Genomic DNA, 23,335 nt, shown 5'->3' on the forward strand with positions numbered 1-23,335 from the left:
GGAATCAAGATTACTGGGAGAAATATCAATAACCTCAGATATGCAGATGATGAAGAAGGCAATGGCAACGCACTCCAGTATTCTTGCTTGGAAAATCCCATGGACGGGGGAGCCTGGTGGGCTACAGTCCATGGGGTCGCTAGAAGTCAGACATGACTGAGCGACTTCACTTTAACTTTTCACTTTCATGCATTGGAGAAGGAAATGGCAACCCACTCCAGTATTCTTGCCTGGAGAATCCCAGGGACAGGCGAGCCAGGTGGGCTGCCATCTTATGGGGTCGCACAGAGTCGGACATGACTGAAGCGACTTAGCAGCAGCAGCAGCATGCAGATGACACCACCCTTATGGCAGAAAGTGAAGAAGAACTAAAGAGCCTCTTGATGAAAGTGAAAGAGGAGAGTAAAAAGTTGGCTTAAATCTCAACATTCAGAAAACTAAGATCATGGCATCTGGTCCCATCACTTCATGGCAAATAGATCGGGAAACAGTGGAAACGGGCAGACTTTATTTTGGGGGGCTCCGAAATCACTGCAGATGGTGACTGCAGCCATGAAATTCAGAGACACTTACTCCTTGGCAGGAAATTTATGACTAACCTATACAGAATATTAAAAAGCAGAGACATTACTTTGCCAACAAAGGTCCGTCTAGTCAAGGCTATGGTTTTTCCAGTGGTCATGTATGGATGTGAGAGTTGGACTATAAAGAAAGCTGAGCACCCAAGAATTGATGCTTTTGAACTGTGGTGTTGGAGAAAACTCTTGAGATCCCTTGGACTGCAAGGAGATACAACCAGTCCATTCTAAAGGAGATCAGTCCTGAGTGCTCATTGAAAGAACTGATGCTGAAGGTGAAATTCCAATACTTTGGCCACCTGATGCAAAGAGTTGACTCATTTGTAAAGACTCTGATGCTGGGAAAGATTGAAGGATGGAGAAGAAGGGTACGACAGAGAATGAGATGGTTGGATGGCATCACCGACTCAATGGACATGAGTTTGGGTAAACCCCAGGAGTTGCTGATGGACAGGGAGGCCTGGCGTGCTGCAGTCCATGGGGTCGCAAAGAGTCAGACACGACTAAGTGATTAAATTGACTGAACTGAAGGGACAGGTAAAAAGAAAAACTTCCCGAGTCTCCCATTTCTTAAAAAGGATCAGCCTAAAAACATCCTCATGCCAAAGAGATACATTTGGCGGTGGCAAGTTTTGCTCCCCTATAGTATCTTCTTGGTAAATGTAAAATTAATAAAAAAATTTTAAGAACAAAACTATGACACCCGCCCCCCCAATTTGCCTGCAAGCTAATGTTCTCTTTGACTTGGCGGTGCCTAACAATGCCACTTCCTGGATAGGCTCACACATGTGGGCTGATGTGAGTGCAAGTTACTTCCAATTGCTCTGCGTTTAGCATCAAAAGATGAGAAGCAACTTGTGCCCATCCGTAGGGAATGGTGGTTGAACAATGGCACATCCATACAATGGAATTCTATGCAGCAGAACAGAGTGAGGAAATACACAAATAGAGAAAGGTTGCCAAGGTGTATTATTATGCAAAGAGGGTTGCAGGAGGCAGGCCTGTACACAAAGTACCTACCACTTTGTGTAGTAGCCTGCACTGGGGGAGTGTGTCTGTTCAAAGGAGGCTTCATTTGCATAAACTCTTTGGAAAGTTGCTCTGAAGGAAGGAAGCAAGAGTCTCAATGTAATGTGGATGGGAGCTGGGTGATGGGAGAAAGGGCTAGAGGCAGAAACCATCAATGTGCACCTTTTCATACACATTTCATTTTGAGCCTGGTGAGTGTACTGCCGTGCCAATGATAAATGAATGATATTTTAAATGGACCTAAGTTGCAAATTCCAAAGAACGTTCATTCCTATAAATGGAAAAGCAGTACCACTCTTCTTAACTAGACATAACCTTAAAAATTTATGAAACACGACCAGTGTTACTGAACATTTGGCCTAGTCACCTGCAGAAGCTGCCACTCCGGGACCCTCTCTCTGTTTCAGAAAGGAGTAAGGGTTGTGAGTGGTGCTCACCCAGCAGGAGCTGAGTCTTATGTGATGTCACCAGGTCAACAGAGAGCTGAACGAAGTGATTTCCCCTGTGACTCACATCATTTTATGCCACGTCTGCAAACCACTGACCATGATCCTACATGCCCAACTTCAAAAAACTAAGGAACTATTATAAACAGTGCTGCGATGAACATTGGGGTGCACGTGTCTCTTTCAGATCTGGTTTCCTCAGTGTGTATGCCCAGAAGTGGGATTGCTGGGTCATATGGCAGTTCTATTTCCAGTTTTTTAAGAAATCTCCACACTGTTTTCCATAGCGGCTGTACTAGTTTGCATTCCCACCAACAGTGTAAGAGGGTTCCCTTTTCTCCACACCCTCTCCAGCATTTATTGCTTGTAGACTTTTGGATAGCAGCCATCCTGACTGGCGTGTAATGGTACCTCACTGTGGTTTTGATTTGCATTTCTCTAATAATGAGTGATGTTGAGCATCTTTTCATGTGTTTGTTAGCCATCTGTATGTCTTCTTTGGAGAAATGTCTGTTTAGTTCTTTGGCCCATTTTTTGATTGGGTCATTTATTTTTCTGGAATTGAGCTGCAGGAGTTGCTTGTATATTTTTGAGGTTAATCCTTTGTCTGTTGCTTCATTTGCTATTATTTTCTCCCAATCTGAGTGCTCCGGCCTGGTGCACTGGGAAGACCCAGAGGAATCGGGTGGAGAGGGAGGTGGGAGGGGGGATCGGGATTGGGAATACATGTAAATCCATGGCTGATTCATATCAATGTATGACAAACCCACTGGAAAAAAAAAATAATAATAATAAAAAAATAAATAAATAAAAATAAATGTGTAACAATTAAAAGCTAAAAAAAAAAAAAAAAAAACACTAAGGAACTGCTGGCTCCTCCTCTCCCCAGAGAACAAGCTGCCTTCATGCACTGACTTGGTCCTTGTGGCCACTCATCTTTTTGGAACGCTGTAGCAGTCAGACACGGCTCTCGAGCCAGCTAACAAGCAGCACAATCAATACACAACATCTATTACGGGTGCCACAGTCTCCGCTTCACCCTCCCTGCCCTCCTCTCCACGGTGAATGTAAGAGGTGCCAACAACTGGTTTGGGATGGTGTCTCAGAGCGCTGACAGGTAAATAATTTGATTGTTGGAGGAAGTTAACAGCGCATGTGATCAGATGCATCCATCTGCATTCCACACACACAGCTGCCTTCCACTGTTGGGGCCACAAGTCCGGGGCTGAAGCAAACAGGAGCCCAGACTTGCTGTGAAACAGGGCACCAGGACTCCCTGGGGCCAATGTTAGATTAGAGTCTAGGAGGCCTCAGTGTAAAACAGAGGCCCTGCACGGCAGCTGCATGGAGACCTGACTATGAGTGGTGTCCTGCCTGGTGACAGGCAGCACGGGACATTTAACTAGCAGTTCTGTCTGTCTCTTTGTTATTCACCATGAGTTACTCCTGACAAGCAGCTGGGGGAGCATGTCCAACAAGTGGAATATTCACAGACCTTCACAGCAGGGCCACCAGGCTGGGGGACACTTGAGTAAGGAAAGCAGTTGAAGAATGAGTTCTTCCCAGAACGGCGACCTGCTGATCTATGGAGCAGCATAGGGAAGCTCCCGGCCTCACTAGGACACTTGTCTTCTTTGCTACTGCCCTGGCCTTCCCCAGGCTGTTTGTCTCTGTCCAGCCCACAGATTGGCCTCTGTGAGGAATGAGCGCCATTGCAGGACCTGGCCCCACGTGAGTGAACATAGCACACTGTCTGGAGGGAGGTGGAGCTTTTGTCTCCCCAAAAGCCCCCACAGCCCTGGGTGTCACTCATGTGGGACCGACGACAGGCATCTTTCTACCCTTGAACAGCCGCTGCAGTCTTGGGCTTTACCAAAACGCCACCTGGAGTGCGTGGAAGCCCTAATTCCAAGCCCACTTCCACCAGCACCCACCTGTGACCAAAGAAGACGGGGTGAGACAGCGTTTACCACTGGAGGCAGCAGGTGCTTCGTCGTAATTGAGATTATATTGTAACTACCAGAGTTACGTCAGCAGTCACACTGACTCAGTGTCTCACTGTGAGCTCTGGGGGGTCCGTGTGCCTCACCAGCAGTGCAACCTGGGGAAAGGCTTGCTGGGACTCACGCAGCCCATCGAGGCCCAGCTGGGGTTTCAGCCCACATCCCCGCTCCAGTGCCTATTTCCATGACGACTTTGCCACGATGACAGCAACCCAGAGCACCGCAGTCTCTCTAGGTAATAAAGAGGTGTATTAGGACTCTGAGCTGCTCATAACAAAAACCCAACTCAAAGGAAATAAAATGGGAAAAGAAGGGACTATTGGCTCCACAAATGGAAAGTCTTGTCCTAGATGGATGCATATGCTCAAATGGGGACACGGGGACCAGCCCTTCCTCCTCTCAGCTCCACTTCTCAGGTAGTGGCTTCAGACTCAAGACTCTCTGTTCACGAGGAGCTCCCTGCACCCCCTACCCACTATCAGCTCAGCAACCCTAACCCAGCAGGAATACAGCCTTCAGACTCATCCTGTTTGGACAGTCTTGGGTAATAAGCCTTGAACCAATCTCTGAGGCTAAAAGTTTAGAACCTGCACGCTTGCCAGAGCAGGGTCCTGTGAGCCCCACGTGGACAAAGAGCAGAAATAAGATGTGCCCTCAAGAGAAAACAGAGACCGGCCTTCTGGGAGCGGGGAATGGAGAGCAGATGCATATCTGCTACCAAAGTTCTTATCTGCACAGAGGGCAGGGGCATTCCTCACAGGTGAGGCCACTTTCAGCAGCACCAGGCAGCCAGCAGGCTGTAGTCACCTCCACCATCCGTCCACCTGCCTGCCCTGGGCGGGCCCACCTCTTTCCTCTTCTCTCCCCTCAGCAGGCAGCCTGCAGCCCAAAGGAAGGGCCAGTTCTCAGCAAATACATAAAACTGGTGGTGTTCCCCACATGACTCTGGACCACATTCTTGCACCCATTTGTATGTAGCCTTCCCTCTTCCGAGCTTGCTCTCAAAGCCCTGCCATTAGTCATTCACACCTGAGTTCAGTGGTTCCCAACTCAAAGAATCTAGGAACCCCCTACATGAATTATACGAGCGCCACATACAACCTGCACCATATTGTCTCATGTTTTTCTTCAAATTACCTCATTTTTCAAACCTAAATAAATACACTTAGAAGTGAAACTTGCCAAAATAGAAAGCAGTAATAAAAAAGTAAACTCTATGAGAATCAATGAAGGTTATTAAATCCTGCCTGAATACGATGGCTGGTTCAACTCTGAGCCCCAGGTTTTGTTCTCCCAGTTGAGGGAGGGGAGGAGACAGGACTGGAGATCTGGGAAAGATGACTTGGCATCCACCCAAGTCACTGTCTGAGGCTCCCAGAATATGCTCTGAGCAGAGCCAAAAGGGAGCAAGTCAGGCATGCACCATGAACGGGCTAAGTTCTGAATGTGCCGCTGGTGCTGAGTCTTATCATGCCCTGGTGCTCACTGCTTCTCACTCACTGCCCGGAAGAGCCATCCCAGGACCTAACTCCCCTCCTGGAATGAAGGGAACACTCCACAGGGAGCTATTTCTGATGCAGGAAAAAAGCAGCATGCTGTAGTCTTGGCAGCAGACCAGTCAATACCTGCCCTGGAGTTTATGTCATGCACAAATCTCAGAGCCCTTAATCTGCACCCAGATGAGCCCCCACCCCAGATCCAGAAAGTGTCAGCCAGCGGCCTCAGTGAATTAAGACAGGCATAGCTACAGAAACACATGGCAGAGTGGATAATTGAAGCCCCAACATTCTGGGTAGAGGATGGAAAAGAAGATCTCCAGAGAGTCAGAAAGCACCATGGGGATTACAGAGAGAAGGAGGTGTAAGATGCTTATGAATCCAGCTGGCACACAGGAGCACCTGACCCTAATCCTCATGCCAGCTAACCTGAGAGCTGCTCTGTTAGTCCCTCGCCCCTGGGTGTCACACACGCAGCAAATCTGAGAAGCAGGTAAAGACTCTGAAAACGGAGCTGGCGATTGGAACTACAGCCCATAGGTGGGTTGGAACTTGTGGCTTAGACGTAACCAGTCCAAATGCCTGCGAAAGCAAAAATGTCAACATTCTCCAGAAGTCTCCACAACCGTAATAATCAAAATGAGCTCCAGAAGGAGAGGAAAAAGAATATAGAGCTGAAAGATTATTTGATAAATAGTGGCTGAAAGAGTCCCAAATTTGTTAAAACACATAAACTCTCAGATTTAAGAAGCTTAGCAAACTCCAGAAGAGATAAACCCAAAGATATTCACACCCAGACTCATTGTAATTAAGCCACTGAGAACTAAAATCAAAGAAAAAAAATCTTGAAAACACTATGAAAAAGTAGTCTGTAACCCGTAGCGGAACAGTGGTCTGAATGGCTCGTTTTCTCATCAGAAACCACAGAGGCCAGAAGGAGGTGGCATACCATTTTCAAAGAGCTGAAAGGAAAGAAGTGTCAATCCAGAATTCTATATCCAGAAAAAATAAATTTTAGGAACAAAGGCAAAATAAAGATGCTTCCAGATGAAGGAAAACTAAGAGAGTATACTGTGAGCAGATTTTTAACTACAAGAATTGCTGAAGCACACTCAATCAGAAGGAAATTCAAAGCATCAGGAATGGTGGAAAAGCAACAGAAATGGTAAATGAATAAATAGATTATTCTTTCCTTAAGTTTTTAAAAAATACATTTAAGGTTTGGAAATAACTATTCTCTCTCTGTGTGGGTTTTCAGTATATGTACATGTAAAATATAAGACGACTATAACACGAAGCAGAGAGGAGTAAAGGGACTGATACAAATTTCAGAATTCTGAATGTATCGCTTGAGCCATCAACAACGACTCACAAAAATTACGACTTAAATGCATCTACTACAGACACCCTGTGCATTGCGCCAAACCCCATGCTGGACAATAGGGAGACTTTGATGAACACAATAGACTGGTCTGTGAAGACTCTGAGATCTGTCTGTGGACCAAGTGCCTTCTGATTCAGGCCTCCTGGGGTTTGGAGAGAAATGGGTTTTGCTTCTCAGCTGTTCCTGGCATCTTCTCCTAAAAACACTCTAGCAGAGCCCTGAAGGTCACAGATAAAGCAAGAGGCCTGGGGCTCTTAATATACTTTCAATCTTTTTGTTTGTTTTGCCAACTGTGTTTCATTTTTGCAGGCTATTGGTCAGAGTGCCTCCTCATCTCATGCACAGAATCACAGGGTAACTGAGGAGCAGAATGTATATAGACACCACCCCGCCAACACACACATGGCATATTGGTGCCCATTTATTGCTCTCATAACCCAATATCTCCGGCATGCCCAGACTTGTCCTCTGGAGCCCTGGGACGCAGCGGGAGCCCCCACCTCCATCCCTCGGGAATTTTCTCCTCGCTGAGCTAGCAGCAGCTATAAATGATCTGATTTGCGATCTGTCCCTCTGCTCTTGGGACTGTAAATGCAGCTATAGTATATGAGGCGGAGGGCTGGGCTGGGCTGCTCCTGGCCTCCCAAGCAAGTAGCTACCCAAGGCTGTAATTTCACTTTATCTCTCGCCCATTAAAAGGCAATTGAAAGTGAACCGGGGAGAATGAGGGCTGCCTGCAACCTCAGGAACCTTGAACAATGCTTGTTGAAGGGCGGCTGGTGGTACAGGCACCTGGTGCTGAAGGAATGAGACGAAGGGACTCTGCAGGACCGCAAACAATGACAGTAATAGTAACAGCAGCAGCTGCTGCAGCAGCAATAATGCCGCTATTATGGACACCTATGGGTCACTTGGAAGGACTGATGCTGAAGCTGAAACTCCAGTACTTTGGCCACCTCGTGCGAAGAGTTGACTCATTGGGAAAGACCCCGATGCTGGGAGGGATTGGGGCAGGAGGAGAAGGGGGCGACAGAGGATGAGATGGCTGGATGGTATCACCAACTCGATGGGCATGAGTTTGAGTAAACTCCGGGAGTTGGTGATGGACAGAGAGGCCTGGCGTGCTATGATTCATGGGGTCGCAAACAGTCTGACACAACTGAGCGACTGAACTGAACTGAACTGATGGGTCACAGACGCTGCGCCAGTTGTAGGTACAGGGCTCTGCTGGCCATGTGAGACCAATTTGCAGGAAGAATCTGAGTGAGGTCCAGTGAGGTCGTGTCAGGGAGCCAGGAGTTGAATTCGACTCTGCCTGACGGAAGTGTGAGCTCAGAACTGCTATGTTCCCACCTCCAGGGCCTGCAGGGGTTACAGAGCCCCGCCTTTGGATTCCTTTTTACAACTGTATGAGAAGGTGCAGTGGGGGCTCTTTCTCAGCCAGCAGCTGGTCAGCACTCAGGGACAGGATCTGGGACTAGACCCCCCCCTCCAAATCCAAGGTTCTTTCTACTACTTTGTCCTCCCAGGACTGCAGGGGCCTCCTGCAGGTTCTGCTAAAGCAATTCGCAAAGAACTCACACTCAGAGTGACCCCAAAACAGATGGTGGCCATGCCACGAGAAGGTGGGATTCCAGGGGCTGGGGAACATCTGTGGGCACAGAGGTGGGGAAAGGGTGATGATGGCAGCCCTGACATCAGTGATTAAGACCCAGGGAGAGTTAGCACAGTCATCGCTGTGTACTGGCTGGGATATATCTCATGATGCTACCAAAAGCAGAGGAGCCTTTTTTTTTTTTTAAGTCTGTGAAAGTCCCCAAGAAGTACTTCCGTGGTGATCCAATGGTAAAGAATCCAACTGCCAAGGCAGGGGACACAGGTTTGATCCCTGATCCAGGAAGATTCCGCATGCCCCAGAGCAACTAAGCCCACAATTGCTGAAGTCTGCACACTCTAGAGCTCTCAAGCCACAACTAGTGAGCCCACACGCTGCAACTGGAAAATAGCCCTCACCTGATGCACCTAGAGAAAGCCCGTGCACAGCAGCGAAGACCCAGCTCAGCCAAAAATAAATAAATATATATTTTTTTAATCCCCAAGAACAGTATGACTGAGAATACAGGCCCAGTGTTGGGGTATTATACACCAAATCCCTCTGGATGTGAGAAATTTGCCCAGCTGAGGTTCCACATTCTTGTCTGTGAACCAAGACCAAGGCAAGTACCTGTGCAGCCTGTTGGATGTTGTGCGGAGTCAATGAAAAATGTACATAAAATGCTTAACACAGTAAACGGGAACTGATAACTGTGCAATAAGTGTTAGACTAAGTAAATACATTCTTGTTGATAGTAACAGCCCCATGCCTTTTAGCAGGCAGTAGGCACTTCCTCTGCTTGGAGCCTGCTTTTTGTCAAATTATGATGCTGGTCAAAGCTAGCAGCCCTTTTGGCACCTTTCAGCCCCCCTCCCTTCCTTCAAGTCCAGACTCGTTACACAGTCTTATTGTCCACTCCAGTGCCAAAGACACAAGTGAGCCTCCCAGGGCCTGGCACCCGCTCTCCCCTTAGCTGTTTGCTCCTTCTGGTCCGCAGGGGCCAGTTTAAACGCCACCTCTTCCGAGAGGCTCTCCCTGAGCTGCCAGGAAAGACAGAGGCTGTCTGTTCCTCTCATGCCCCTACCCCAGTGTGAAATCATCTATTTGGGTGTCTTCTAAGATCCAAAGTTTTGGGGGTTTTTTTGCTTTTCCATGAAATTTGAAGCAAGATCGGAGGAGAGACGAAAATGACCTGCGGGGATGCTATGAGCTTGCATGTGGCAAGGAGCTCTCTGCTGTCCTGTGCCCTCCCTTGGGGAAACCCACCTCCCAGAGAAGCTGCCTCTGGTGACCAGGGGGAGGTGGGGGTCTTCGAGCTGCACTTCAACCAGACACATTCCAGCAGACAAACCAGACCTCCACGCTTGGCCTTCCGTTGTCACAGCCACAGTGAGGACAGCTCCTGTCTGGGAAGGCGCTGTGGGAGGCCAGGTAAGAGACCAAAGGAGAGCAAGCCGGAGGCTGGGCCCCTGGAAGCTGGAGAGATGAAAGGGAGGCGGCCTCCCATCAGAGCCTCGGAAGGCCCACCCGCCAGGCTTCCTTCTAATCCAGTCCTATGCATGCAGGAGTCAAGAAGCATGCTTTCCTTCCCAAGAAACTGTTCTCTGTTTTAACAGAGATGAAAAGGTGAAAGGATTGTGTGGGTTTAAGAAAACAGCTATTGCACAACAATATGGATGCCCTTACTGCCATTGAATGGTTAAAATGGCAAATTTTATGTTATGTGCATTTTACCACAATTTGAAAAACCTAAGCAACAAAAATGAAAGGCCAAAATTCTAAGCATTTACCCAACCCTAAATGAGATGGAATGAAAATGTTAAAAAATACTACAGGTGATTTTCATTTTTGTTATGCATTAATGCAATTTCTAAATTTTCCATTAGAAGTACTATTTTAACACTAGAAAAGTTATTAACACCCACTGGTTTCATAGACAATTTCAGAATTCTTTATGACTTCATTAACCTCAAAACTCTGTGCAGTAACTATAAACCAAATGGTAATGAAAAATTCTAAAAAATAAGACACAAACTATTAGGAACTGCTAATATTGATTCAGTGCTCACCACGTTCATTCTTTCACTTACTCACGCCACACCTGTTCTGAGCTGGTTCTAGGCACAGGGACCACAGTGATGTCCAGGCCCCCCTGTGGCAACCAGATGGCAGAAAGTATCACGCGGAACAATAATGCAGGTAGAAAAGGCGGAGCTTGCCAGGGACAGGGTAGGGGACTCCTTTAGTTGTGGCGCTGGGGACATGCTCTCTGATGAGATGGCATTTGAGCTGAGGCCAGAGGGAAATAAAGAAACAGTCATGAGACTGTGGGGGGTGGTGGATTGCAGACAGAGGGAACAACACGTGCCAAGGTCCAGAGGCAGGAACCACTGGCAGCCAGCAGATGGCAGGGGTGAGTAAGGAGGTCGGAGGTGCAGGCAGGACGCGGAGCCCACTGGCCTGGGGGGTCCAGACCAGGATATGAGTTCACCCTGTGACATGGGAGACATCAGAGTTTTAGACAGAGGGGCAGTTTAGAGAGCAGGACTCAGCCTGCTGCGGGGCAAATGAAAAGGGAGCCAGGTGGACATGGCCTCGTTAGTCTTACCTCTACCCTATGAGGAATCAGCCTCGTGGAGATGACTACAGTCTTGAATCCCACAGCCCATGGACACAGAGCTGGGATCTGGGCCTCAACTGTCTGACCCGATGCCCCACAACCTGACAGCCTCACTTGTTCCATGATCCCCTGCTCACGTAGGTAGAGCAGCAAAATCCAGCTGCTGCCATTTTTGAAAACCTCATGGCTGCATCCACCGTGCTTCACACCTTCCTGATCCCAGGAGCCTCGTGTGCAAGGCTGAGGGTTGCCATGTGGAGACAGCCCTGGAGAAGGTATTTACTTAGCAGTTCAGAGCAGGGGCTCTGGAGTCTGAAGCCCTGGTTCAAGTCTCAACTCCATCACTCCCTATCGGGTGAACTTGGCCAAGAATGGAAAAGGCTTTGGGCCTCAGCTTCCTCAGCTGTAAAATGTAGGAGAATACCTGCAGTAGTGTTGGAGGACCACCCAGGGTAACCCAGGACCACCATGAGCTCTTAGCTCGGTTCCTCAACAAAGAAGAAGCTGCAAATAAAGAAGAGCCACTTTCAGTCTAAATAGACTCATTCTGGGATTAAATGTGCTGAAAGCCCCAACTTATTTAATCTCATCAGAAAGCTCCGTAACAGCAAATATCATGAGCACCTACTAGGCGAAGTGCCCTTCACCACAGGCAGGGCCACAGAAGTGACCTTCAGGATGGCAGAAATGACAGCCCCCTGTCTGGAGCTGTTCACCACGGATCCCATTTCATGATTCAAAACAACCCTTTTTCAATTGGTTAGAGAGGTATTGTGAAAATACACTATGATTACCCCCCAGGCATCCAATTCCATCTATAAGTTGCATGTTCTAATTAAATGTTCCTGACATCACATCTACTTGGCCCACTTCTCTTAATTATTGAATAAAACTCTCCCGTGAAGTTGGCTCTGCCTCATCCACCTCATCCATCACTGTCCCTTCTCCTGCTCTTGCCTGGCAGGCTGGGCCTCCTGTGTCCCCAAGGGTGGATTCTTTTTACGACCCACTGTGGAGACAGCCCCTGTGACAGATGGGACCCACAGGCAGGAGGAAAAGCGAGTGCAGCTGAACAAACACAGTGAACCTGATCATTGCAGGGGGCCTCTCTGAAGTACCGGCAGGCCCTCCTGAAGGGATTCCAAGCCTTTCTTCACCAGCAAGGTCCTCCCGCCCCCCAGAGAGGGTTGACTGCTCCACTAGAAGTGGGACTCCTGGTCTGGAGCCCCAGACACAGACATCCACAGGGACTGGGCAAAGCGAGTCTCCCAGCCCCTGAAGCCAGAAGTTACGAGGTCCTGGATGCAGGAGGTGGTATGAGAACTAACAGGGCAGACGCAGAGAGCTCGGAGCTGCATCACCTCACCTTCCTCCCACCAGCACTGAAGACAGCCTCCCCATCGCATGCCTGCAGGGACCACGCCACTCCTGCCCAAGGTTCTGCCAGCAGCCCCCCCCTCCTGCCCCTATCCAGCCTGCTTCTCGTATTCAGCACCTAAGACAAGGTCCCGAGGCCCAAGTCAGAGCTTCAGATGTGCTGACGACACTAGAGAGAAAGACACACCACATCCTTGAGTCACATTTAGGCAACAATATTGACAACACATTCAGCTTGGGGCACATTGCTCTTCCTGCCCCAGGGGGTAGCTTTAAGGACTTGAGCTCACAGGTACCAGACTCTAGCAGGGAGACCTGGAGGCAGGGCTGTCAGCTCTCAGATGCTGCTGATCCCCTGGCCCTGGACTGTCACTGAACTCCAGGGAAAGGGCTGAGCTGCCCCTCACCATTGTCCACTCCAATGCAGAAGGACCCACAGGACCCTCGTAGCGGCTGTCCAGGCCGGACCCCTTCCCGGCTGTCTGCTGCAGTCAAGTCTCGCACCCGGACCCTGGCCAAGCCCCAGAGGAGAAGGTGTCTGCTTCCCCTTGGTTGAGTGGCTCCAGTTCACCTCTCCCCGGGGAGTCAGGGGATGATGCTCCTTCCAGGGGCCTGGCAGTTTTTACTTTTGGCAGAAGAAGTCACTAAAGCCTCACTTTTCTAAAGAGGAGAGGCTTGGCGCTCCCACGTGAAAGCATGGATGCTTCCTAGGGTTGGAGAGAGGAGATAACCAAGCAAGAGGCAAATTCTTCTGTGACACAAGCCCCTGGTGGGTGATCCCCTCCATGTTTGGGCACTTTTGATCAGCTGAGAATGTTCACAAAGAGCCACTGCCTCTGCCCCAGAGTGAACCTGGAACACTTAGGGGGAACAACAGTGGCTCCAACAGCAAACGTGCTGAGGCAGGATTGTAATCATTTATTCACTGAGTCAAGCATGTGCTCATGAGCAAAGGGAATGCACCAGTGAACAAGAAGACATGTCCCCCCCATGTGATGCTCTAGCTGTGGTGAGGAGACGGATGCCAGGTTCGTGGCACCAGAAGCAGAAGTGGGAAGCCCTCCAGGCCGTGAGGTATAGGCGGTGCCTCATCAGCCACTGCCTGTGGTCACCACGAGGTGTGGGGACCAGAGCATGGGCTGGGGACCCGAGATGTCTGCATTTGTATCCTGGCTCTTCTGCTAAACATGTGACCTTGGCAAGTTCATTTGCCTCTTGGAACCTTAGTTTCCCCATCTGAAAACTGTAGGTAATATGTTAGCTATGCATAGCATCGTTGCAAGGATTAAACAAGTCAGTGTATATATAAAGTGCTGTGGGGCGGGGCGGGGGTGGGGGGCGTCCCTGGCACAGAGCAAGGACTTTACAATGTCTGCCTTTTCTGTCACTCAGGGAAGTCCTCACCAAAGACCAGACTGTCAAGCTGAGACCTGGCGGACAAGCAGGAGTTGGCCAGATGAGGAGCAGGGGAAGGATGCTCCAGGTAGAGGGAACAGCACGTGTGAAGGCTGGCTCTGAGGAGGCATGGTGCGTTAGAGACTGGATCTGGGAGGCGGGGAGCAGGGTGGGAGACAGGGATGAAAAAGTTGGTGAGAACCCCATCTCACAGGGCCTTAGGTCATGTGAAGACCTTGAACTTGACCTGAGGGGCCATGGGGTTTTAAGTAGGAGTTGACTGAATGTCACTCTGGCTATGATGTGGAGAATGGGTTGACAGGGGAACCAATTAGGTTTGCAGGTGCTGTGGTCCAAAGGGTTGGTGATAGAGATGGAGAGAAGTGTGTAGGTATGTGGGGCAAAGAAGAAAGGAAATCAAAAATGATGCCAGGGTGTCATCCTTTGTGGACTGAGCTGGTGTTGGTGCCATTCTTTGGGCTTCACGTGAAACATCCCTGAAGGAGGTGTTATCTGTCCTGTCCTGGCCATGTGACATCCAAAGGGAGAAACTGACTAGGTATTTGGATAAGGAGGTTTTGATCTTAAAGGGGTGGCTAACACAATGCAGGAGCTGTTGAAACCCTAGATGGGAAGGTCCCTTAAGTTTGGAATCAGCCATCACTGTGCCGACACCTGCAGGGTACCACACCCTGGAAAGGGCACCAAAGTTCCAGAGATGAGTCAGCATCATGGGGTCACGATCTCACTGGCCCCGCAGCTGTTCCCAGGCTGCCTTGATGGTACAGAATATCTGAGCTTCTTTAGGAACTTGTTCACCAGAAACAAGTAGGCTGAAGCCAGAGCTTATCTGGAGCTTGCTAAGACACTTCCTTGTCAAGACAGACAGATTCCATTAAAGCACCCACAGCCCTGAAACCCTGCTTCTCTCCACTGCCTCCCCACAAGAAGTAAAAGAGGAAGATTTAAAAATTACAAGTGCTATCCTCCACACTCCATCTCCCAAACTTCATTTCACAATGGCTGCTGACATCAATAACGTCGGACAGGATAATCAAGTTTGCATAATGTAGCCGCTCTCGAAGGGTCCCTCTGCACAAACACCCCTCCCAGTATGAATGCCAGGATGCAGGCAGCCTGCGATCGCAGAGAAAAGGCCCTTAGAGGTGGGACATAAGAGCCTTTTACCACGGTACCCATGTGTGATCTTACAGGCATAGCCCTCCATCAGCAAAGCTGGCTTCTTCTCCCAGTTTGACCCCTTGCTAGTGGGGGCTTCTTGTTGTTTAGTCACTAAGTTGTGCCCAACTCTTTTGCAACCCCATGGACAGTAGCCCACCAGGCTCCGCTGTCCATGGAATTTCCCAGACAAGAATACTGGAGTGGGTTGCCATTTCCTTCTCCAGGGGATCTTCCCGACCCAGGGATCAAACCTGCATCTCCTCCACTGGCAGCAGGATTCTTTACCACTGAGCCACCAGGGAAGCCCTACTAGTGGGGGGACCATAGACAAATCTTTTCATCATCCTGTGCCCCCATCTCCTCTTTAAAACGGAAAAAACTCTGAGGGATTCTAAAAGATCCAAGACATTGGATGTCATATTACTGCTGAGAGAATAAACTTAAGGAGATAGTTAAATAAGTTATTCACTGAATTATCTGTTAGCAAGTTGTCAACTTTTAATTTGAAAAACAGCTGATCTTTAGAAAGAGAGATCAACACAGAATTGCTGGACTCAAGTATATCCTAACATAGACTCTAGATGAAATATTGAAAAATTCAAAAATTAGTGACACATATGGGAAGATTAGGTTAAGATGATGAATAAATTAAAATGGCATCCTGTTGCATTTTGGTAAATTATACAGGTTGGACTCTATGTCACTGATGTCCAAATTAAGATACAGATCCTAAAATGGATCAGTGATGAGACAGCTCAATGGGCCAATCTCTGAAGACATAGTGTCCCCGGCCATCACATGTGACACTTCAAGGACTTCCTCATCTCTTACTTCCTTCCCTTCGCCTTGCTTTCCAGACCCACCAAATGTGCCCATCCCTCTCTGCTCTGCATCTTATTTTCCCTGAAGCAGAGGCTCTGGAGCCCAAGTATGCATCAACATCACCTGGAGGGCTGGGTTCACTTTTGCCGTCTACTGGTCCAGGCACCACACTCTGAGAGTCTCTGGGTTGAAATGGTTTCTCGACTCTGGAATTCATCCTCAAGCCTCCCTTCCACCTGGACCTTCCAGGTCCTGCCTCCTCTTCACTGTGGCATTTACTCTTGGAGTCTCCCTTTTAGCCTCACTCGGAGCCTGTGTCTTACAGCCAAGGACAGGGTCAGGTCTCCAGGTCCCAGCCTCCAGTACACACACACACACACAGGGATGACACCCATCAGACAGCGTTGAGTGTAAGTCATCCAGTCTTCTCTTCTGAGGAGCTGGTGGGTGCTGCGAGAGCTTACGTGTCAGTGGGCTCCGAACTCTAGGCTGCCTGTCTTCAGTTGGTGCTTGCCACGGGTCCCTGGGGGAAGCCACTGGCCTTCCCTGGGCCTCAGTTTCTCCATCTGCAAAAGAGGTACAATACCACTTAACCCTAATCTCAGGAGTATCAGGTGTGATGGAGCAGGGGGAAATGCTCATGGCATGGATGAGGCGGCCTGTAAATATTAATGCTGGTGAATATACTTTTCTCTCTGGCACAAGGTAAGTCAGATATGTCTGCTCCCCCAGCTGTGCTGGGTGGAATTGTGCATCCAGGGGTGTTCCTTGGTGGGGACAGGGCTGAGAGAGGCCAAGCAAAGCCACTAAAGTGCCTGGTGTGTTGACCGGGAATATGGGTCTCCTCCAGATTTCAGCATGTTCCTGGCCCAGAGGCTGTGCCTTACAAGGCCGTCCCATTGCTGCCCACCCCCAAGCCAGGGCACCCTGCACAGAGCTGCTTGCAGGTCAGGGGCTCAGGCCTGGGAGAAGTGAATAGACTAATGCAGTTGCTTTCCAACACCTCTCTTACCCTAACACAAATGCTTTTGCAACCACAGCACCCCAAGCTCATGTTTTACACTAATGCAGGCCCTGGAGGCAGAGCTGAGCTGACACCAGGCAGCTGACCCTTGGAGGAAAGAAAGCACTCGATTATTCGAGGCCAGAATGGCCCAGCCTTCCCCTCCTTGGCCTTTTGCCCTGGAACAAGGCCAGTGGAATCTGTCTGCCCCTGCTGGGGGTGACTTGGTTTAATCAAACAACTGCGTGCCTGGGAGAGCTCCCTGGCTACCTTGGTTACCCATGTCTCACCGCTGCCCAGCCTCACACACACTCTTAGTTCAGGTCACAGTCACCCAATTTCATCCCATTTCAGTGAACCACGGGGCCGTCTATGAGGCAGTCCTGCAGCCCAGTGTCTTGGAGAACACTGTCTGATCACCACCGCTCTGTGGGCTCTGCTTGGCCGTGACCTTGCTGCCCCAAGGGGTTTCGGGTCCCGAGTGGTGGGAGCGGGAGGGCCTGGCCAACTCCCTTCTCTTCTCACTGCTCTGTCCACTTGCAGCTGCTGGCAACCTCCGGGCCCCTCCGCATCTCTGCCCACTGACATGTGGGACGGCTGGCAGGGAGCAGGGAGCAGGGAAGGGCTCATTCCCCAGGCGCCTTCTTCAGGCTTCTGAAGGGCTAGCACTGTAGTTTGAAGAATTGCAACCGAAGACCCCAAGGCAGGATTTGTCAACCTTTCTGACGTCAGAGATTGGCTCGATTTTCTGCTAGGGGCTGCCCCGAGTACTGTGGGGAGTTTAGCAGTCTCCCTCACCTCTCCTAGGTGCCAGTAGCCCTCTCCCCCCTCCCCGTACCCCCCTACAGACATCACCAAGGCCCCTGGAAGTCAAAACTGCCCAGTCAAGACACGAAGACAGTGATGTGCAGAGGAAGGCCAGACCGCTCAGTGGGCAAAGACTCGGTGGTCAGCCCAAGAGATGCCTCAGAGCTTAGGCAAAGCAGGGAGACTTTTCAAGGCCTTGCTGACCCCACCAAGAAGCATATGCTAGGCTCAGGCCCACCATCAGCTGCTCAGGGGGCCCCAAGGCAGAAGAGGCCTCACCTTGGCCTTGGAGTCCCTGCACCACTCCTCTCTGAGCCTGATTCCACCTGGGAGGTCCTGTGACAGCTCTCCTGTCCCTCTTCCCCACGGCCCTCTCTCCCTCCCCAGGCTTTCGGCTTGGGGTCAAAGGGTTCCCTTAGACGCAGGTGATGGATCCCAGCAGCTGCTTCCTCTTCTATCGGCTGGAAGCTCTGATGTTATTGCCCTCCTTTTACCAGTATATTTTTGTAAATTACTCAAATAATGAGATAAAATATGTAAAGATGGGTAAAAACTGGCACTCACCCTTCAGGAGGCACTGGCCTATTCAGGTGAGGGGCTTTTGATGAGGAAGGTTTAAGGGCCAGACTTTCCCCCACAATTATCATTTATAGATCAGTTCAAGTAATCTGTCCCAATTTACTGATCGGGCTCCTACGTGCATGTATAGAATAGCTTCATCTGACTTACAAAACTAATAACAAGAAAGAAAGGCTGACACTTGTGGATTGTGTGAGGACCTGGCCCAGACGGTTGCCTGTAAAAGCCGCCCATTCATTACGGAGCTCCCTGCAAATAGCTTAGGTATAATTGGCACATTTGACTGCAGATTGCCCGATCCTTTAAATATCTCTTCTGATGTGTTAAAATTAGCCTTTTCCTAAACCACAAAAAAAGAAAGGACTGTCCTTTTTAAGCAAATGTGCAGAGAAAGCTCCATTTGTCTGGATCAGTTGAAAGTGGTCCTGTCTAAAGTCAAGGTTGTATAACAGGTGACCTTTCAAGGCACCATCCAGACTTAAGATGTTAGAATTCTCCCCTTTTGATTAAGAAAAAAGGTTTTTCTTGACACTTGAGAGTGGCTGAATCACAATGGGGGTTGGAGAGAAGGAAGAGGAAGGGGAGAGAAGAGATGTGAAGTGCCACAGAGTCTGGGTTCTGAGTTAGGGTGCCAGGAGGTGGGGAGGGGCCCCTGGTTTATTGCACACAAAAAGAAACTATTTGACAGTCCCCCTTCTCGACCTAAAGCAGCTGCCCGTGGTGCCTAAGGTTCAAGGGAACTAGCAGGGATGTGAACCCATGCCTGTCTGACTCCGAGGGCTAGCTGCATGAAATTGTACCCCTGCTGAGGTCCAGGTTCTCGCTCAGATCTTGCTGATGAGGTCAGGCTGCCAGGGCCGGACTCGGGGTCTGACGGAAGCTGTGGACACCACCACCAATAATACCAGGTGAAGTTCAAGACCAGCATTCCCAAAGGGCTTAATTTTATTTTCTTAGTCCCAAATGTGTTCTCTAAGTCTTTGGGGGACTTTCGTTTAATTAGAGAAGCAAGCAAGATCGGGCAGGGTGTGCAGAGGCAGGTAGGATGGCCGCTGCCCTTGGGACAGAGGAGTGGGAGGAGACACTGAGAAGGGTTGCAAGGGACACATTGTTCTGACTTCACTGTTACTTCAAGAGACAGTGCTACACTTAGAAAAAAAGACATGAAACAACCAGTACAAAGTTTCAATCATATATCATGGGACAAAAATAGAATGGGAAGAGAATAGATGAGAGGAGCATCCATGACTCATTAATCAGAACAGAGTCAAATGCCAGACTTGTCAATTCTTGATTGGGAGACCTCACACAAGTTATTCTAGCTTTCTAAGCCTCAGTTCACTCCTGTTACGTGGGGATGACTAGAACAGCATCAGCTCATGAGTATGTGGGGCCAGATCCCTAGTAAGCTGATGACAACAGAGCTCGCACTGGTGAGCCCCAGGGTCAGAGCTGCATCATCTAATCCTCATTCTGTCCCCTACTTGCTGTGGTCCTTATTTGGTCACTTCACTTACCTGAGCTCAGTGCTCTCATCTGGAAAAAAATCGAGAGAGGAAACAAAAATGTGAAGGCGAGGGGAGAACCACCTCCCAGGTTTGGCCTGGAGACACACAGCTAATGGAAAGGAAGCTTCTCTACAAAGTGGAAGAGGGCACACAGCTAGGAGCAGGACTGCCAATGAGATCTGACTGACTGGGGCTGAAAATTCTCAGACTTCTTCCTCCTGCACCCTCCATCGACTAAAGACAACCTTGCTTTTGCTGGACCGAATTCTTCCCCTCCCCACAATGTGGAGACAGACAGGGTGGAAGAGTCAGGATCCAGTGTGAAGGGATTCCAATAAAAGGATTCTGGCCAGCTGGGAAAATCCTAGGGTTCTCCTTTGTTATGAAGAATCTGGTTTTAGGTAAATTCAGGAGATGCTGCAATGGCTGAAGAATCTACACAATGATAGGGGAGGCCAGGAAGAGGAGAGGAAGAGAGGATAGATTTGGGGTATCAGGAGATTTATTTGGGGGTTTGGCAGGTGAGAAGGATGGAGGATTTGAGGAGATTAGGGAGAAAAGGAAATTTGGAGAAAGGAAGCTTTGGGTTTCTAATAGGATCCCCATTAATGCTTGTGAAAAGAGGTAAGAAAAGATTGCAGTTCATTTCTAATCATTTTTAGTTGTGGATTTGCTTCTTTGAACATGATTCCTTGCAAAGACTGGGCCACACAGGACGCTGATGTGTGTTAGGGAATACTGCAGTGGAGTTCTAGGCTGACCTGTGGGAAACGGCTTTTTCACCATGAGGGCAGTTCATGAAACACTCTTACAAGCACTTTCTCCTTTGAGTTTCTACTGAGCATTGTGAAAAACGCATAGTGTGGATTTTCATATGTGTGAATCCTTAGAACTGCGCCCATCATAAATAACTAAACTCTGGCCACTCACTAAATGTTAGTTTTCATTATTGCATTAGTAAACTTGTTTAAGGAATGTGCACAAACACTCACTCTGTGCCACACACTGTACTTGGCAAACAAATGCGGTCATGCGTTAACTCCTGAAGGAAGTAGTACCGAAAACACTCCAGCAGGACGAACGGGAATTAGTTATGAGGTGAATGACCTGGGGAGTGTGTACGAGGCCGGGCAAGGATGAGGCGTGTGTAATCAGTGCAGCCACAGAACTCTCCCAGACATGCAGTTGTTTGATTAAACCAAGTCACCACCGGCCAGAGCAGACAGAATCAATTGGCCTTGTTCCAGGGCAAAAGGCCAGGGAGGGGAAGGCTGGACCATTCTGGCCTCAAATAATCAAATGCTTTTTTCCTCCAAGGGTCAGCTGCCTAATATCAGCTCAGCTCTGCCTCCAGGGTCTGCATCAGTGTGAAACACGACCTTGGGGCACAGGGGTTGCAAAAGCATTTGTGTTAGGGTAAGAGAGGTGCTTGGAAAGCAGCCTCATTAGTCTGTTCACTTCTCCCAGGCCTGAACCCCTGACCTGCAAGCAGCTCTGTGCAGGGTGCCCTGGGTTGGGGGTGGGGGTGGGCGGCAAAGGGACAGTCCTGTAGGGTGTGGCCTCTGCTTCAGGATCTTACTGAAATCTGCACACTCTACCCGAACATTTCTGAGTATTTTCTGTCTACTCTGTAATGTAACTGCGTGTGTCTTACGGGTTTCACAGCTGAAATGACTCCTTGCTATGATGGGTTGAAGGGTAACTTCCAAAAAAACACGTCCACACCTCAACCCCCGGAACCTTAAATGTGACCTTATCTGGGAAAAAGGGTCTGGTCTCTACAGGTGTAATTAAGTTAATGATCTTGAGATGAGATCATTCCAAGCAGACCCTAAATCCAATGTCAAGTGTCCTTACGAGAAACAGGACACAGAAGAGGAGACACAGAAATGCCATGTGAAGGCGAGGCAGAGACGGGGTGAGGCTGCCACCACCGTGGAAGTCCCAGAGCCTCCAGAGGCTGGAAAGGCGAGGAAGGCCTCCCAGAGTCTGTGGGGGAGTCCACCCGGCCCACCCCTGGATTAGACAGAGATCAGGCCTCCAGACTGCAAGATAATGCCTTTCTGGAGCTTTAAGTCACCAAGCTTGAGGTAATTTGTTACAGCAGCCGCAGGAAACTGATACAGCACTTGCCAACATACTCTCTGAATTACTTCCTTCCTGCTGAACACTGCCGTCTTGAAACATGCTGTGATTTATGCGCTTAATTATTTACTTCCCGTATTCCCGCTGGACTGTGAGCACCAGAAGGGTGTATTCTGGCTCCAGATCTGGTGCCTCATAGGTGCTCTGCAAAGATTTCTTAAATGAATACATGGAAGAAGGTGACATAACAAAGATTCAAACTCATCTTCGGATGTCAAGTAAACATTTTGTATTGTGCATGTGAACAGACTTACAAGATAGATGGAAGGTCAGCCAGCCAGTAACATACCTGGTATGTGTTAAATAAACTAGATGGCCTTGATGGTGGAGCACACATCCCTTCTCCAAGCCCAAACCATTGGGTAAAATGGTGCAGACCTGGATAAATGGCTCACTGAGACTAAAGCAAGGTTTCTCAGCCTCAGTGCCGGTTACAGTTGAACTGTTGGAGCAGGATCCTTCTTCACTGGGATGGGAACTGGCCTCCCTGCGCATTGTTGGGTGTTTAGCAGTTTCCTCTCTCTCCCCACCAGATGCCAGAAACACAGTCCTCACCCACCCAACCCCCAAGCCAGGTGTGACAACTACAAATATCTTCCGGCATGGCCAGGTGTTCCTGGATGCAGGAAACATCGTTCCATGTTGACAACCACTGACCTAAGGACTCAAATGGACAAGTAAACTTGACTTCTTAAATAAGGAAGCAAGAACACCCTTCCTCAAGCCACATACACGGACAGAAATCCACCAGCTGCAGTCAGAACTGGGAGACTACTGAGGGACATGCATCATTTCACCTCACTGAGAAGCTAGAGGAGAAGCTGATAAGGCTGCCAGGGAGAAGGAGGACCCTCGGTGAATGGGCTGTTCCCACAGGCAGGACAGAGGAGGGGGCAGAGCTACAGCCCTCTTATCACCACCAGCCCAACAGGGCAGGTCCTGAAGAGAAACTTGGGAGTCAGCAGAGCACACCAGTGACACACGCAGGGCCCAGTGAGCACCAGCGTCCATGCCCCCCCCTCCTCACTGCTGCTGTGCCCACCCATGCCTGGAAATGACCACCACCCAAGGGTGTCACACCCAGGCAGGGGGTGCGGAGAATCTGGGGAGACATGGGCAGTGCTGGAGTGGGGATGATATCATCTAGTGCTTATGGGACACCTGCTCTGTCCTGAGCACTGTGCCATCCAGGTCAGGGAACCCAGAGAATATCAGTAATCACCACCAGCCTCCATCTCCAATTCTGAAAAGGGCATAAGCAGGGGAAATGATCAGAGACGTAACCGACGACTTTGGAAGACCTCTCTCAGCCCTTTATCTAGAAACCAGGTTAAAACTGATAAAGGCAGCAGAGGCTGCGGTAAGGC

Source organism: Cervus elaphus, chromosome 23 (genome assembly GCF_910594005.1).
Source record: "Cervus elaphus chromosome 23, mCerEla1.1, whole genome shotgun sequence".
Taxonomy (NCBI): Eukaryota; Metazoa; Chordata; class Mammalia; order Artiodactyla; family Cervidae; genus Cervus; species Cervus elaphus.